Source organism: Oncorhynchus nerka, unplaced genomic scaffold, assembly GCF_034236695.1.
Source record: "Oncorhynchus nerka isolate Pitt River unplaced genomic scaffold, Oner_Uvic_2.0 unplaced_scaffold_1749, whole genome shotgun sequence".
In the NCBI taxonomy this organism is placed as follows: Eukaryota; Metazoa; Chordata; class Actinopteri; order Salmoniformes; family Salmonidae; genus Oncorhynchus; species Oncorhynchus nerka.
The window spans coordinates 37,044-51,314 of NW_027039574.1; the positions used below are offsets into that span (position 1 = coordinate 37,044).

General features: G+C 42.7%; 1 pseudogene; it reads right to left on the bottom strand.

Annotated features, from left to right (window-relative positions):
* Positions 1-2,809: 2,809 nt before the first annotated feature.
* The window catches only part of LOC135567911 (epidermal growth factor receptor kinase substrate 8-like protein 2), a 35,974-nt pseudogene continuing 24,512 nt past the window's right edge, over positions 2,810-14,271 (bottom strand).

The window sequence follows — 14,271 nt, forward strand, 5'->3', positions numbered from 1 at the left end:
CTTGGAGCTCCTTCCTGACTGCGACCAGAGCGGGACCGACCTTGCAGCTGCTCATGTGTATTAAAGATGGAACTATTATACAAGTCAATTAGTGTCTGCCTGATCTTTTATATCAACTTTTCCCACAACAGTACTATAGAACAAATTTAACATGGAGGAAGGTCTCTACCAACTATGTTTTTATTAAGACTTTCTCTCCCAATTCTATACCACAAATTAGCTTTATTTACACAACTACATCCAATCATATCATTTAAAAAAGACACTTGGTTAAACATTTAAAAATTAAAATAAACACAAGTTATCTACTCTCCGCTACTTCAGATTACTCTGGGTGTGTGATAACCCGTACAGTTCTCTGTGAATCATGGAACAGAGCCACAAAGATCAGTTTGAATTTCAACCTTGGGTTTATTATTGGAGGAAAAAACATGAACACAGAACAGAAATATTGGATTGGATTAATATTGTACATGTAAAGCGTACTTCATATAGACCGTGGATATGTAGCTGAATTACAGTACTGCATTTAGTAATATAGAATATGTAGCTGAATTACAGTACCGCATTTAGTAATATAGAACATGTAGCTGAATTACAGTACCGCATTTAGTATAGAATATAGAATATTTAGTAATATAGAACAAGCTGAATTACAGTACTGCATTTAGTAATATAGAATATGTAGCTGAATTACAGTACCGCATTTAGTAATATAAGCTGAATTATAGCATTTAGTAATATAGAACATGTAAGCTGAATTACAGTACCGCATTTAGTAAATATAGAATATATAGAACATGTAGCTTACAGTACCGCATTTAGTAATATAGAATATGTAAGCTGAATTACAGTACCGCATTTAGTAATATAGAACATGTAGCTGAATTACAGATATTGCATTTAGTAATATAGAACATGTAAACTGAATTAGAGTATCACATTTAGTAATATAGAATATGTAAACTGAATTACAGAAGTGTATTTAGTTGAACAGCTGCAATTATGTGTGACTGGATATGAGAATAAAATTCAGAAAACTCAAAAACGTACATACAGCACTACTTATTATAAGGTATAACATTGTACTACTACTGTAGGTTAGAATCATCCCTTATCTTAACATTAACATCCAATTTGACAATATACATTGAGAACCTTTATGGATTTGATTTAAAAAATAAAATAAAAATGTCTTCCATAAATCCCTGGAGATAAAACATGGGAGACATAAAAAGCCAGAAAACACATACTCACTCAAAATGAATATGGTCCCTCATCACGATACAAAGTTAAGAGACAGTGGCCAGGTATTAATATGGTCCCTCACCACGATACAAAGTTAAGAGACAGTGGCCAGGTATTAATATGGTCCTCACCACGATACAAAGTTAAGAGACAGTGGCCAGGTATTAATATGGTCCCTCACCACGATACAAAGTTAAGAGACAGTGGCCAGGTATTAATATGGTCCTTCACCACGATACAAAGTTAAGAGACAGTGGCCAGGTATTAATATGGTCCCTCACCACGATACAAAGTTAAGAGACAGTGGCCAGGTATTAATATGGTCCTCACCACGATACAAAGTTAAGAGACAGTGGCCAGGTATTAATATGGTCCCTCATCACCATACAAAGTTAAGAGACAGTGGCCAGGTATTAATATGGTCCCTCATCACCATACAAAGTTAAGAGACAGTGGCCAGGTATTAATATGGTCCTTCACCACGATACAAAGTTAAGAGACAGTGGCCAGGTATTAATATGGTCCCTCACCACGATACAAAGTTAAGAGACAGTGGCCAGGTATTAATATGGTCCTTCACCACGATACAAAGTTAAGAGACAGTGGCCAGGTATTAATATGGTCCCTCATCACGATACAAAGTTAAGAGACAGTGGCCAGGTATTAATATGGTCCTTCACCACGATACAAAGTTAAGAGACAGTGGCCAGGTATTAATATGGTCCTTCACCACGATACAAAGTTAAGAGACAGTGGCCAGGTATTAATATGGTCCCTCACCACGATACAAAGTTAAGAGACAGTGGCCAGGTATTAATATGGTCCCTCACCACGATACAAAGTTAAGAGACAGTGGCCAGGTATTAATATGGTCCCTCATCACCATACAAAGTTAAGAGACAGTGGCCAGGTATTAATATGGTCCCTCACCACGATACAAAGTTAAGAGACAGTGGCCAGGTATTAATATGGTCCTTCACCACGATACAAAGTTAAGAGACAGTGGCCAGGTTTTTCATCCAATTAGCGACATATTTTCATGCAAATATTCTAACATTTGCCATAAAACAATATTCGCATGTTTTTCACACCAGAGATGTTTTTCCATCAAACTTAATTTTTGCGGATAAAAGACTGTGTGGTGTAGTGCCCATAAAACATACTTTTTCTGTTAAATTCCCAATAGAAGTTAATTGGGTTTCCATCGCATTTTCAACTCTTGATGGTTTTATCACAAAAAGAAGAGATGTGTTATAAATAGCGAATGTGTCCCCTCTGGTCTCTAGCCAACAGTTCGCAAATGCAGTGCATTATGAGATGATTTATGGATAAAAGCAATATTATTTTTTCATTTTGTCAAACGGCAGCCAAGTATCTATCAACATGTCACTGGAATAAGACCCCTGGATATGGATTGAAAGGCGCATCAAGCTCATCACCACCCGGTGAAGTTCATCATCATTTATTTCATCTGTAGCCTAATAAACTGCGTGGTTTCCCGAGTCGTCGTGGGGAGGACTACACAACATATCATCGCCCTGACTCCAAGTTGACGCGTCAATATGATGGTTATTATATCAATATTTAAGTATAAAGGCATTTCCACCACCATTTCTTGCATAATTAATTTTACCGACACAAAAAAGATCCCGCCATGTCTAACGAACATATTGTCTGTCGGCATTTCTACAAATGTACCAGTATTTAATGTTTCCATAAGCCCAGTCGTAACTTCTTTCATGTGTCAGGTAATTCATCCGCATGAAATGTTTGGATGGAAACGTGGTTAGTGTCAGACAGAGAAGCAGTCATAATTACCAGAGAACATCATTGAAGTAAACATTCACATTCACAAAACAATAAAAAATAAATATACAATAAAATAAAATAAAAATGTATATAACAACATTTATAGTACATACCAATATTAAATGTCAATTGTCTGACAAAAGAAAAAACAGTTGGTTCGTGAAAGGGTAGGCGCTTTGGGAGGGGAAGGCTTTTGGTTGGTTAGTACTGGAGAGGGTTGTTATGGTAACCAGCCATGCTAGGCTGTGATTGGTTGACAGTCAGCCAGGCTGGCCTGTGATTGGTTGAAAGTCAGTGAGCATGTCCAGATCAGTCCTTGCCGGCATCGATCTTCTCTTGTCGTCGTCTCATGATCTCTTGGAGCTCTGAATCCCCACTGCTCTTCTGGAAAACAGTAATACAGGCTTTAGTTTCACACGTCCCAACAAACACTGAACAAAAAGAGAAACACAACATGCAACATTTGTAAAGATTTTACTGAGTTACAGCTCATATAAGGAAATCAGTCAATTGGGATGAATTAATTAGGCCCTAATCTATGGATTTAACATGACTGGGAATACAGATATCCATCTGTTGATAACAGATATATATATTTTTTTAAAGGTAGGGACGTGAATCAGAAAACCAGTCTGTATCTGGTGTGACCACCATTTGCCTCATGCAGCGCGACACATCTCCTTCGCATAGAGTTGATCAGGCTGTTTATTGTGGCCTGTGGAATGTTGTTCCACTCCTCTTCAACGGCTGTACGAAGTTGCTGGATATTGGCGGGAACTGGAACACACTGTCATACACGTCAATCCAGAGCATCCCAAACATGCTCAACAGGTATCGTGTCTGGTAAGTATGCAGGCCATGGAAGAACTAGGACATTTTCAGCTTCCAGGAATTGTGTACACTCACTCAAAACTTGAGACATCAGTGGCATTGTGTTGTGTGACAAAACTGCACATTTTAGAGTGGCCTTTCTATTGTCCCCAGCACAAGGTGCACCTGTGTAATTATCATGCTGTTTAATCAGGTTCTTGATATGCCACACCTGTCAGGTAGATGGATTATCTTGGCAAAGGGAGAAATGCTCACTGACAGGGATGTAAACACATTTGTGCACAAAATTTAAGACGAATAACCTTCTTGTGAAAAATGTAAAATGTCTGGGATCTTATTTCAGCTCATGAAACATGGGACCAACACATTACATGTTGCATTTATATTTTTGTTCAGTGTATTTGTATCAGTACAGTTACTGTATCTATCCACTTAACTATAAAAAGACAGGGTCTCAAGCTTTAAAAAGCGGCACAAGGGTGTGTGTGTAAGTGTGCACTGTATGTGAGTGTGTGTGTGTGTGTAAGTGTACTGTACGTGAGTGTGTGTGCGTATGCATGTGTGTGTGTATGTGTGTGTAAGTGTGTGTGTAAGTGTGTGCGTGTGAGTGTACGTGTGAGTGTACTGTACGTGAGTGTATGTGTGTATGCATGTGTGTGTGTGTGTGTATGCATGTGCGTGTGTATGTGTGTGTGTGCGTAAGTGTGTACGTGTGAGTGTACTGTACGTGAGTGTATGTGTGTGTATGCATGTGTGTGTGTGTGTGTGTGTATGCATGTGCGTGTGTATGTGTGTGTGTGTGTGCGTAAGTGTGTGCGTGTGAGTGTACTGTACGTGAGTGTATGTATGCATGTGTGTGTGTGTGTGTGCGTAAGTGTGTGCGTGTGAGTGTACTGTACGTGAGTGTGTGTGCGTATGCATGTGTGTGTGTATTTGTGTGTGTGTGTGCACGTGTGTGTACTGTATGTGTTTGTGTGTGTATTTATGTGTCTAATCATGTGTGTGTGTGCTGTATGTGTGTGTACTGTGTGTGTGTGTGTGTGTGTGTGTGTGTGTGTGTGTGTGTGTGTGTGTGTATATACACTATCACTTAGAAATCAGTTGCAAAATTAATAGGAAATCTAGTCAAGACATTGACAAGGTTATAAATAATTATTTTTAATTGAAATAATATTTGTGTCCTTCAAACTTTGCTTTCGTCAAATAATCCTCCATTTGCAGCAATTACAGCCCTGCAGACATTTGGCTTCTAGTTGTCAATTGGTTGAGGTAGATTTAACCCCATGCTTCCTGAAGCACCTCCCACAGATTGGATTGGCTTGATGGGCTCTTCTTCTGTACCATACGGTCAAGCTGCTCCCACAACAGCTCAATAGGGTTGAGATCTGGTGACTGTGCTGGCCACTCCATTATAGACAGAATACCAGCTGACTGCTTCTTCACTAAATAGTCATTGCATAGTTTGGAGCTGTGCTTTGGGTCATTGTCCTGATGTAGGAGGAAATTGGCTCCAATGAAGCGCCGTCCACAGGGTGGGCATGGCGTTGCAAAATGGAGTGATAGCCTTCCTTCTTCCAGATCCCTTTTACCCTGAACAAATCTCCCACTTTACCACCACCAAAGCACCCCCAAACCATCACATCGCCTCCACCAAAGACCCCCCAGACCATCACATCGCCTCCACCAAAGCCCCCCCAGACCATCACATCGCCTCCACCAAAGCCCCCCCAGACCATCACATCGCCTCCACCAAAGACCCCCCAGACCATCACATCGCCTCCACCAAAGACCCCCCAGACCATCACATCGCCTCCACCAAAGCCCCCAGACCATCACATCGCCTCCACCAAAGCCCCCCAGACCATCACATCGCCTCCACCAAAGCCCCCCAGACCATCACATCGCCTCCACCAAAGCCCCCAGACCATCACATCGCCTCCACCAAAGACCCCCAGACCATCACATCGCCTCCACCAAAGACCCCCAGACCATCACATCGCCTCCACCAAAGACCCCCAGACCATCACATCGCCTCCACCAAAGCCCCCAGACCATCACATCGCCTCCACCAAAGACCCCCCAGACCATCACATCGCCTCCACCAAAGAGCCCCCAGACCATCACACGCCTCCACCAAAGCCCCCCAGACCATCACATTGCCTCCACCAAAGCCCCCAGACCATCACATCGCCTCCACCAAAGCCCCCAGACCATCACATCGCTCCACCATGCTTCACAGATGGCGTCAAGCACTCCTCCAACATCTTTTCATTTTTTCTGAGTCTCACAAATGTTCTTCTTTGTGATCTGAACACCTCAAATTTAATGTCTGTCCATAACACTTTTTCCCCCAATCTTCCTCTGTCCAGTGTCTGTGTTTCTTTTGCCCATCTTAATCTTTTATTTTTATTGGCCAGTCTGAGATGTGGCTTTTTCTTTGCAACTCTGCCTAGAAGGCCAGTATCCCAGAGTCGCCTCTTCACTGTTGACGTTGAGACTGGTGTTTTGCGGGTACTATTTAATGAAGCTGCCAGTTGAGGACTTATGAGGTGTCTGTTTCTCAAACTAGACACTCTAATGTACTTGTCCTCTTGCTAAGTTGTGCACCGGGGCCTCCCACTCCTCTTTCTATCCTGGTTAGAGCCAGTTTGCGCTGTTCTGTGAAGGGAGGAGTACACAGCGTTGTACGAGATCTTCAATTTCTTGGCAATTTCTCGCCTGGAATAGCCTTCATTTCTCAGAACAAGAATAGACTGACGAGTTTCAGAAGCAAGTTATTTGTTTCTATCCATTTTGAGCCTGTAATCAAACCCACAATGCTGATGCTCCAGATACTCAACTAGTCTAAAGGTCAGTTTTATTGCTTCTTTAATCAGGACAGAGGTTGTCAGCTGTGCTAACATAATTGCAAAAGGGTTTTCTAATGATCAATCAGCTTTTTAAAATTATAATCTTGATTTAGCCAACACAACGTGCCATTGGACCACAGGAGTGATGTTTGCTGATAATGGACCTCTGTACAGCTATGTAGATATTCCATAAAAAATCAGCCGTTTTCAGCCACAATAGTCATTTACAACATTAACAATGTCTACACTGTATTTCGGATCAATTTGATGTTATTTTAAAGGACAAAAAATGTGCTTTTCTTTCAAAGACAAGGGCATTTCTAAGTGACCCCAAACTTTTGAACGGTAGTGTATATGTGTGTGTGAGTGTGTGTGTGTATATATTTGCGTGCGTGCGTGTGTGTGAGCGTGTGTGTGTATATATATATATGAGGGCGTGTGTGTATATGTGTGTGTGTATATTTGCGTGCGTGCGTGTGTGTGAGCGTGTGTGTGTGTGTATATATATATATGAGGGCGTGTGTGTATATGTGTGTATATGAAACAGACCTCTAGCTGGGCTTTCTGCACGGTGGTCTGGCTGTAGACCCTGGCTCCTCATCTCCACACACTGCCTTCAGTTCCTCCTTGTTCAGAGAGAAGAGCTGAGCACCCGTCAGGATCCCCAGACAATCCACCGTCCTGTAGGGAACAGAGACTACATTACCCATAATGCTCTATACCCAGACACTCCACCGTCCTGCATGGAACAGAGACTACATTACCCACAATGCTCTATACCCAGACACTCCACTGTCCTGTAGGGAACAAAGACTACATTACCCATAATGCTTTACAGCCAGACACTCCACTGTCCTGTAGGGAACAGAGACTACATTACCCATAATGCCCATAATGCTCCATACCCTGACATGGGTATAACCTGATTACTAATAGTACACTTATGTACAGTATCTCACTGAAGACAATATACATGATAACACCATGAGGTAACTGATGACCAGGTCATGATAACACCATGAGGTAACTGATGACCAGGTCATGATAACACCATGAGGTAACTGATGACCAGGTCATGATAACACCAGGTAACTGATCAGGTCATGATAACACCATGAGGTAACTGATGACCAGGTCATGATAACACCATGAGGTAACTGATGACCAGGTCATGATAACACCATGAGGTAACTGATGACCAGGCATGATAACACCATGAGGTAACTGATGACCAGGTCATGATAACACCATGGGTAACTGATGACCAGGTCATGATAACACATGAGGTAACATGACCAGGGATAACTGAGGATGACCAGGTCATGATAACACCATGAGGTAACTGATGACCAGGTCATGATAACACCATGAGGTAACTGATGACCAGGTCGCATGATAACACCATGAGGTAACTGATGACCAGGTCATGATAACACCATGAGGTAACTGATGACCAGGGTCGTGATAACACCATGAGGTAACTGATGACCAGGTCATGATAACACCATGAGGTAACTGATGACCAGGTCGCATGATAACACCATGAGGTAACTGATGACCAGGTCATAGCATGATAACACCATGAGGTAACTGATGACCAGGTCATGATAACACCATGAGGTAACTGATGACCAGGTCATGATAACACCATGAGGTAACTGATGACCAGGTCATGATCATGATAACACCAGGTCCATGATGAGGTAACTGATGACCAGGTCATGATAACACCATGAGGTAACTGATGACCAGGTCGTGATAACACCATGAGGTAACGATAACACCATGAGGGATGACCAGGTCATGATAACACCATGACCAGGTCATATAGCATGATAACACCATGAGGTAACTGATGACCAGGTCATGATAACACCATGAGGTAACTGATGACCAGGTCGTGATAACACCATGAGGTAACTGATGACCAGGTCATGATAACACCATGAGGTAACTGATGACCAGGTCATATAGCATACCAGGATAACACCATGAGGTAACTGATGACCAGGTCATGAGGTAATAACACCATGAGGTATGACCAGGTCGTGATGACCATGAGGTAACTGATGACCAGGTCATGATAACACCATGAGGTAACTGATGACCAGGTCATGATAACACCATGAGGTAACTGATGACCAGGTCATGATAACACCATGAGGTAACTGATGACCAGGTCATATATGCATGATAACACCATGAGGTAACTGATGACCAGGTCATGATAACACCATGAGGTAACTGATGACCAGGTCATGATAACACCATGAGGTAACTGATGACCAGGTCATGACCAGGTCATGATAACACCATGAGGTAACTGATGACCAGGTCATGATAACACCATGAGGTAACTGATGACCAGGTCATGATAACACCATGAGGTAACATGACCAGGTCATGACAACACCATGAGGTAACTGATGACCAGGTCATGATAACACCATGAGGTAACTGATGACCACCATGATAACACCATGAGGTAACTGATGACCAGGTCATGATAACACCATAGTAACTGATGACCAGGTCATGATAACACCATGAGGTAACTGATGACCAGGTCATGATAACACCATGAGGTAACTGATGACCAGGTCATGATAACACCATGAGGTAACTGATGACCAGGTCATGATAACACCATGAGGTAACTGATGACCAGGTGATAACACCATGAGGTAACTGATGACCAGGTCATGATAACACCATGAGGTAACTGATGACCAGGTCATATGCATGATAACACCATGAGGTAACTGATGACCAGGTCATGATAACACCATGAGGTAACTGATGACCAGGTCATGATAACACCATGAGGTAACTGATGACCAGGTCATGATAACACCATGAGGTAACTGATGACCAGGTCATGATAACACCATGAGGTAACTGATGACCAGGTCATGATAACACCATGAGGTAACTGATGACCAGGTCATGATAACACCATGAGGTAACTGATGACCATGACCCTGATGAGGTCATGATAACACCATGAGGTAACTGATGACCAGGTCATGATAGCATGATAACACCATGAGGTAACTGATGACCAGGTCATGATAACACCATGAGGTAACTGATGACCAGGTCATGATAACACCATGAGGTAACTGATGACCAGGTCATGATAACACCAGGTAACTGAGGTAACACCATGAGGTAACTGATGACCAGGTCATGATAACACCATGAGGTAACTGATGACCAGGTCATGATAACACCATGAGGTAACTGATGACCAGGTCATGATAACACCATGAGGTAACTGATGACCAGGTCATGATAACACCATGAGGTAACTGATGACCAGGTCATGATAACACCATGAGGTAACTGATGACCAGGTCATGATAACACCATGAGGTAACTGATGACCAGGTCATGATAACACCATGAGGTAACTGATGACCAGGTCATGATAACACCATGAGGTAACTGATGACCAGGTCATGATAACACCATGAGGTAACTGATGACCAGGTCATGATAACACCATGAGGTAACTGATGACCAGGTCATATATGATAACACCATGAGGTAACTGATGACCAGGTCATGATAACACCATGATGACCAGGTCATGATAACACCATGAGGTAACTGATGACCAGGTCATGATAACACCATGAGGTAACTGATGACCAGGTCATGATAACACCATGAGGTAACTGATGACCAGGGTCATGAGGTAATGATGACCAGGTCATGATAACACCATGAGGTAACTGATGACCAGGTCATGATAACACCATGAAGTCATGATAACACCATGAGGTAACTGATGGATAACACCATGAGGTAACTGATGACCAGGTCATGATAACACCATGACCAGGTCATGATAACACCATGAGGTAACTGATGACCAGGTCATGATAACACCATGAGGTAACTGATGACCAGGTCATGATAACACCATGAGGTAACTGATGACCAGGTCATGATAACACCATAAGGTAACTGATGACCAGGTCATGTAACACCAGGTGCTGATGACCAGGTCATGATAACCATGAGGTAACTGACCAGGATGACCAGGTCTGATGACCAGGATAACACCATGAGGTAACTGATGACCAGGTCATATAGCATGATAAACCATGAGGTAACTGATGACCAGGTCATGATAACACCATGAGGTAACTGATGACCAGGTCATGATAACACCATGAGGTAACTGATGACCAGGTCATGATAACACCATGAGGTAACTGATGACCAGGTCATAAGCATGATAACACCATGAGGTAACTGATGACCAGGTCATGATAACACCATGAGGTAACTGATGACCAGGTCATGATAACACCATGAGGTAACTGATGACCAGGTCCAGATAACACCATGAGGTAACTGATGACCAGGTCATGATAACACCATGAGGTAACTGATGACCAGGTCATGATAACACCATGAGGTAACTGATGACCAGGTCATGATAACACCATGAGGTAACTGATGACCAGGTCATGATAACCATGAGGTAACTGACAGTGACCCATGATGAGGTAACTGATGACCAGGTCATGATAACACCATGAGGTAACTGATGACCAGGTCATGATAACACCATGAGGTAACTGATGACCAGGTCATAATAACACCATGAGGTAACTGATGACCAGGTCATATAGCATGATAACACCATGAGGTAACTGATGACCAGGTCATGATAAACATGAGGTAACTGATGACCAGGTGAGGTAACTGATGACCAGGTCATGATAACACCATGAGGTAACTGATGACCAGGTCATGATAACACCATGAGGTAACTGATGACCAGGGTCATAATGACCAGGTCATGATAACACCATGAGGGATAACTGATGACCAGGTCATGATAACACCATGAGGTAACTGATGACCAGGTCATGATAACACCATGAGGTAACTGATGACCAGGTCATGATAACACCATGAGGTAACTGATGACCAGGTCATGATAACACCATGAGGTAACTGATGACCAGGTCATGATAACACCATGAGGTAACTGATGACCAGGTCATGATAACACCATGAGGTAACTGATGACCAGGTCATGATAACACCATGAGGTAACTGATGACCAGGTCATGATAACACCATGAGGTGACCAGGTCTGATGACCAGGTCTGATGACCAGGTAACACCATGAGGTAACTGATGACCAGGTCATGATAACACCATGAGGTAACTGATGACCAGGTCATGATAACACCATGAGGTAACTGATGACCAGTCATGATAACACCATGAGGTAAACTGATGACCAGGTCATAACACCATGAGGTAACTGATGACCAGGTCATGATAACACCATGAGGTAACTGATGACCAGGTCATGATAACACCATGAGGTAACTGATGACCAGGTCATAATAACACCATGAGGTAACTGATGACCAGGTCATAACACCATGAGGTAACTGATAACACCATGAGGTAACTGATGACCAGGTCATGATAACACCATGAGGTAACTGATGACCAGGTCATGATAACACCATGAGGTAACTGATGACCAGGTCATGATAACACCATGAGGTAACTGATGACCAGGTCATGATAACCATGACCAGGGTAACTGATGACCAGGTCATATAGCATGATAACACCATGAGGTAACTGATGACCAGGTCATGATAACACCATGAGGTAACTGATGACCAGGTCATGATAACACCATGAGGTAACTGATGACCAGGTCATGATAACACCATGAGGTAACTGATGACCAGGTCATGATAACACCATGAGGTAACTGATGACCAGGTCATGATAACACCATGAGTCATGATAACACCATGAGGTAACTGATGACCAGGTCATGATAACACCATGAGGTAACTGATGACCAGGTCATATAGCATGATAACACCATGAGGTAACTGATGACCAGGTCATGATAACACCAGGTAACTGATGACCAGGTCATGATAACACCATGAGGTAACTGATGACCAGGTCATGTAACACCAAGGGTAACTGATGACCAGGTCATGATAACACCATGAGGTAACTGATGACCAGGTCATGATAACACCATGAGGTAACTGATGACCAGGATAACACCATGAGGTAACTGATGACCAGGTCATGATAACACCATGAGGTAACTGATGACCAGGTCATGATAACACCATGAGGTAACTGATGACCAGGTCATGATAACACCATGAGGTAACTGATGACCAGGTCATGAGAGGTAACTGATGACCAGGTCATATAGCATGATAACACCATGAGGTAACTGATGACCAGGTCATGATAACACCATGAGGTAACTGATGACCAGGTCATATAGCATGATAACACCATGAGGTAACTGATGACCAGGTCATGATAACACCATGAGGTAACTGATGACCAGGTCATGATAACACCATGAGGTAACTGATGACCATGATAACACCATGAGGTCTGATGACCAGGTCATGATAACACCATGAGGTAACTGATGACCAGGTCATGATAACACCATGAGGTAACTGATGACCAGGTCATGATAACACCATGAGGGTAACTGATGACCAGGTCATGATAACACCATGAGGTAACTGATGACCAGGTCATGATAACACCATGAGGTAACTGATGACCAGGTCATGATAACACCATGAGGTAACTGATGACCAGGTCATAATAACACCATGAGGTAACTGATGACCAGGTCATGATAACACCATGAGGTAACATAATAACACCATGATGACCAGGTCATATAGATAACACCATGAGGTAACTGATGACCAGGTCATGATAACACCATGAGGTAACTGATGACCAGGTCATGATAACACCATGAGGTAACTGATGACCAGGTCATGATAACACCATGAGGTAACTGATGACCAGGTCATGATAACACCATGAGGTAACTGATGACCAGGTCATGATAACACCTGATGACCAGGTAACTGATGACCAGGTCATATGATAACACCATGAGGTAACTGACCAGGTCATGATAACACCAGGTCTGATGACCAGGTCATGATAACACCATGAGGTAACTGATGACCAGGTCATGATAACACCATGAGGTAACTGATGACCAGGTCATGATAACACCATGAGGTAACTGATGACCAGGTCATGATAACACCATGAGGTAACTGATGACCTGGTCATATAGCATGATAACACCATGAGGTAACTGATGACCAGGTCATAATAACACCATGAGGTAACTGATGACCAGGTCATATAGCATAACACCATGAGGTAACTGATGACCAGGTCATGATAACACCATGAGGTAACTGATGACCAGGTCATATGATAACACCATGAGGTAACTGATGACCAGGTCATGATAACACCATGAGGTAACTGATGACCAGGTCATGATAACACCATGAGGTAACTGATGACCAGGTCATATCATGATAACACCATGAGGTAACTGATGACCAGGTCATGATAACACCATGAGGTAACTGATGACCAGGTCATGATAACACCATGAGGTAACTGATGACCAGGTAACATAGGTAGCATGATAACACCATGAGGTAACTGATGACCAGGTCATGAT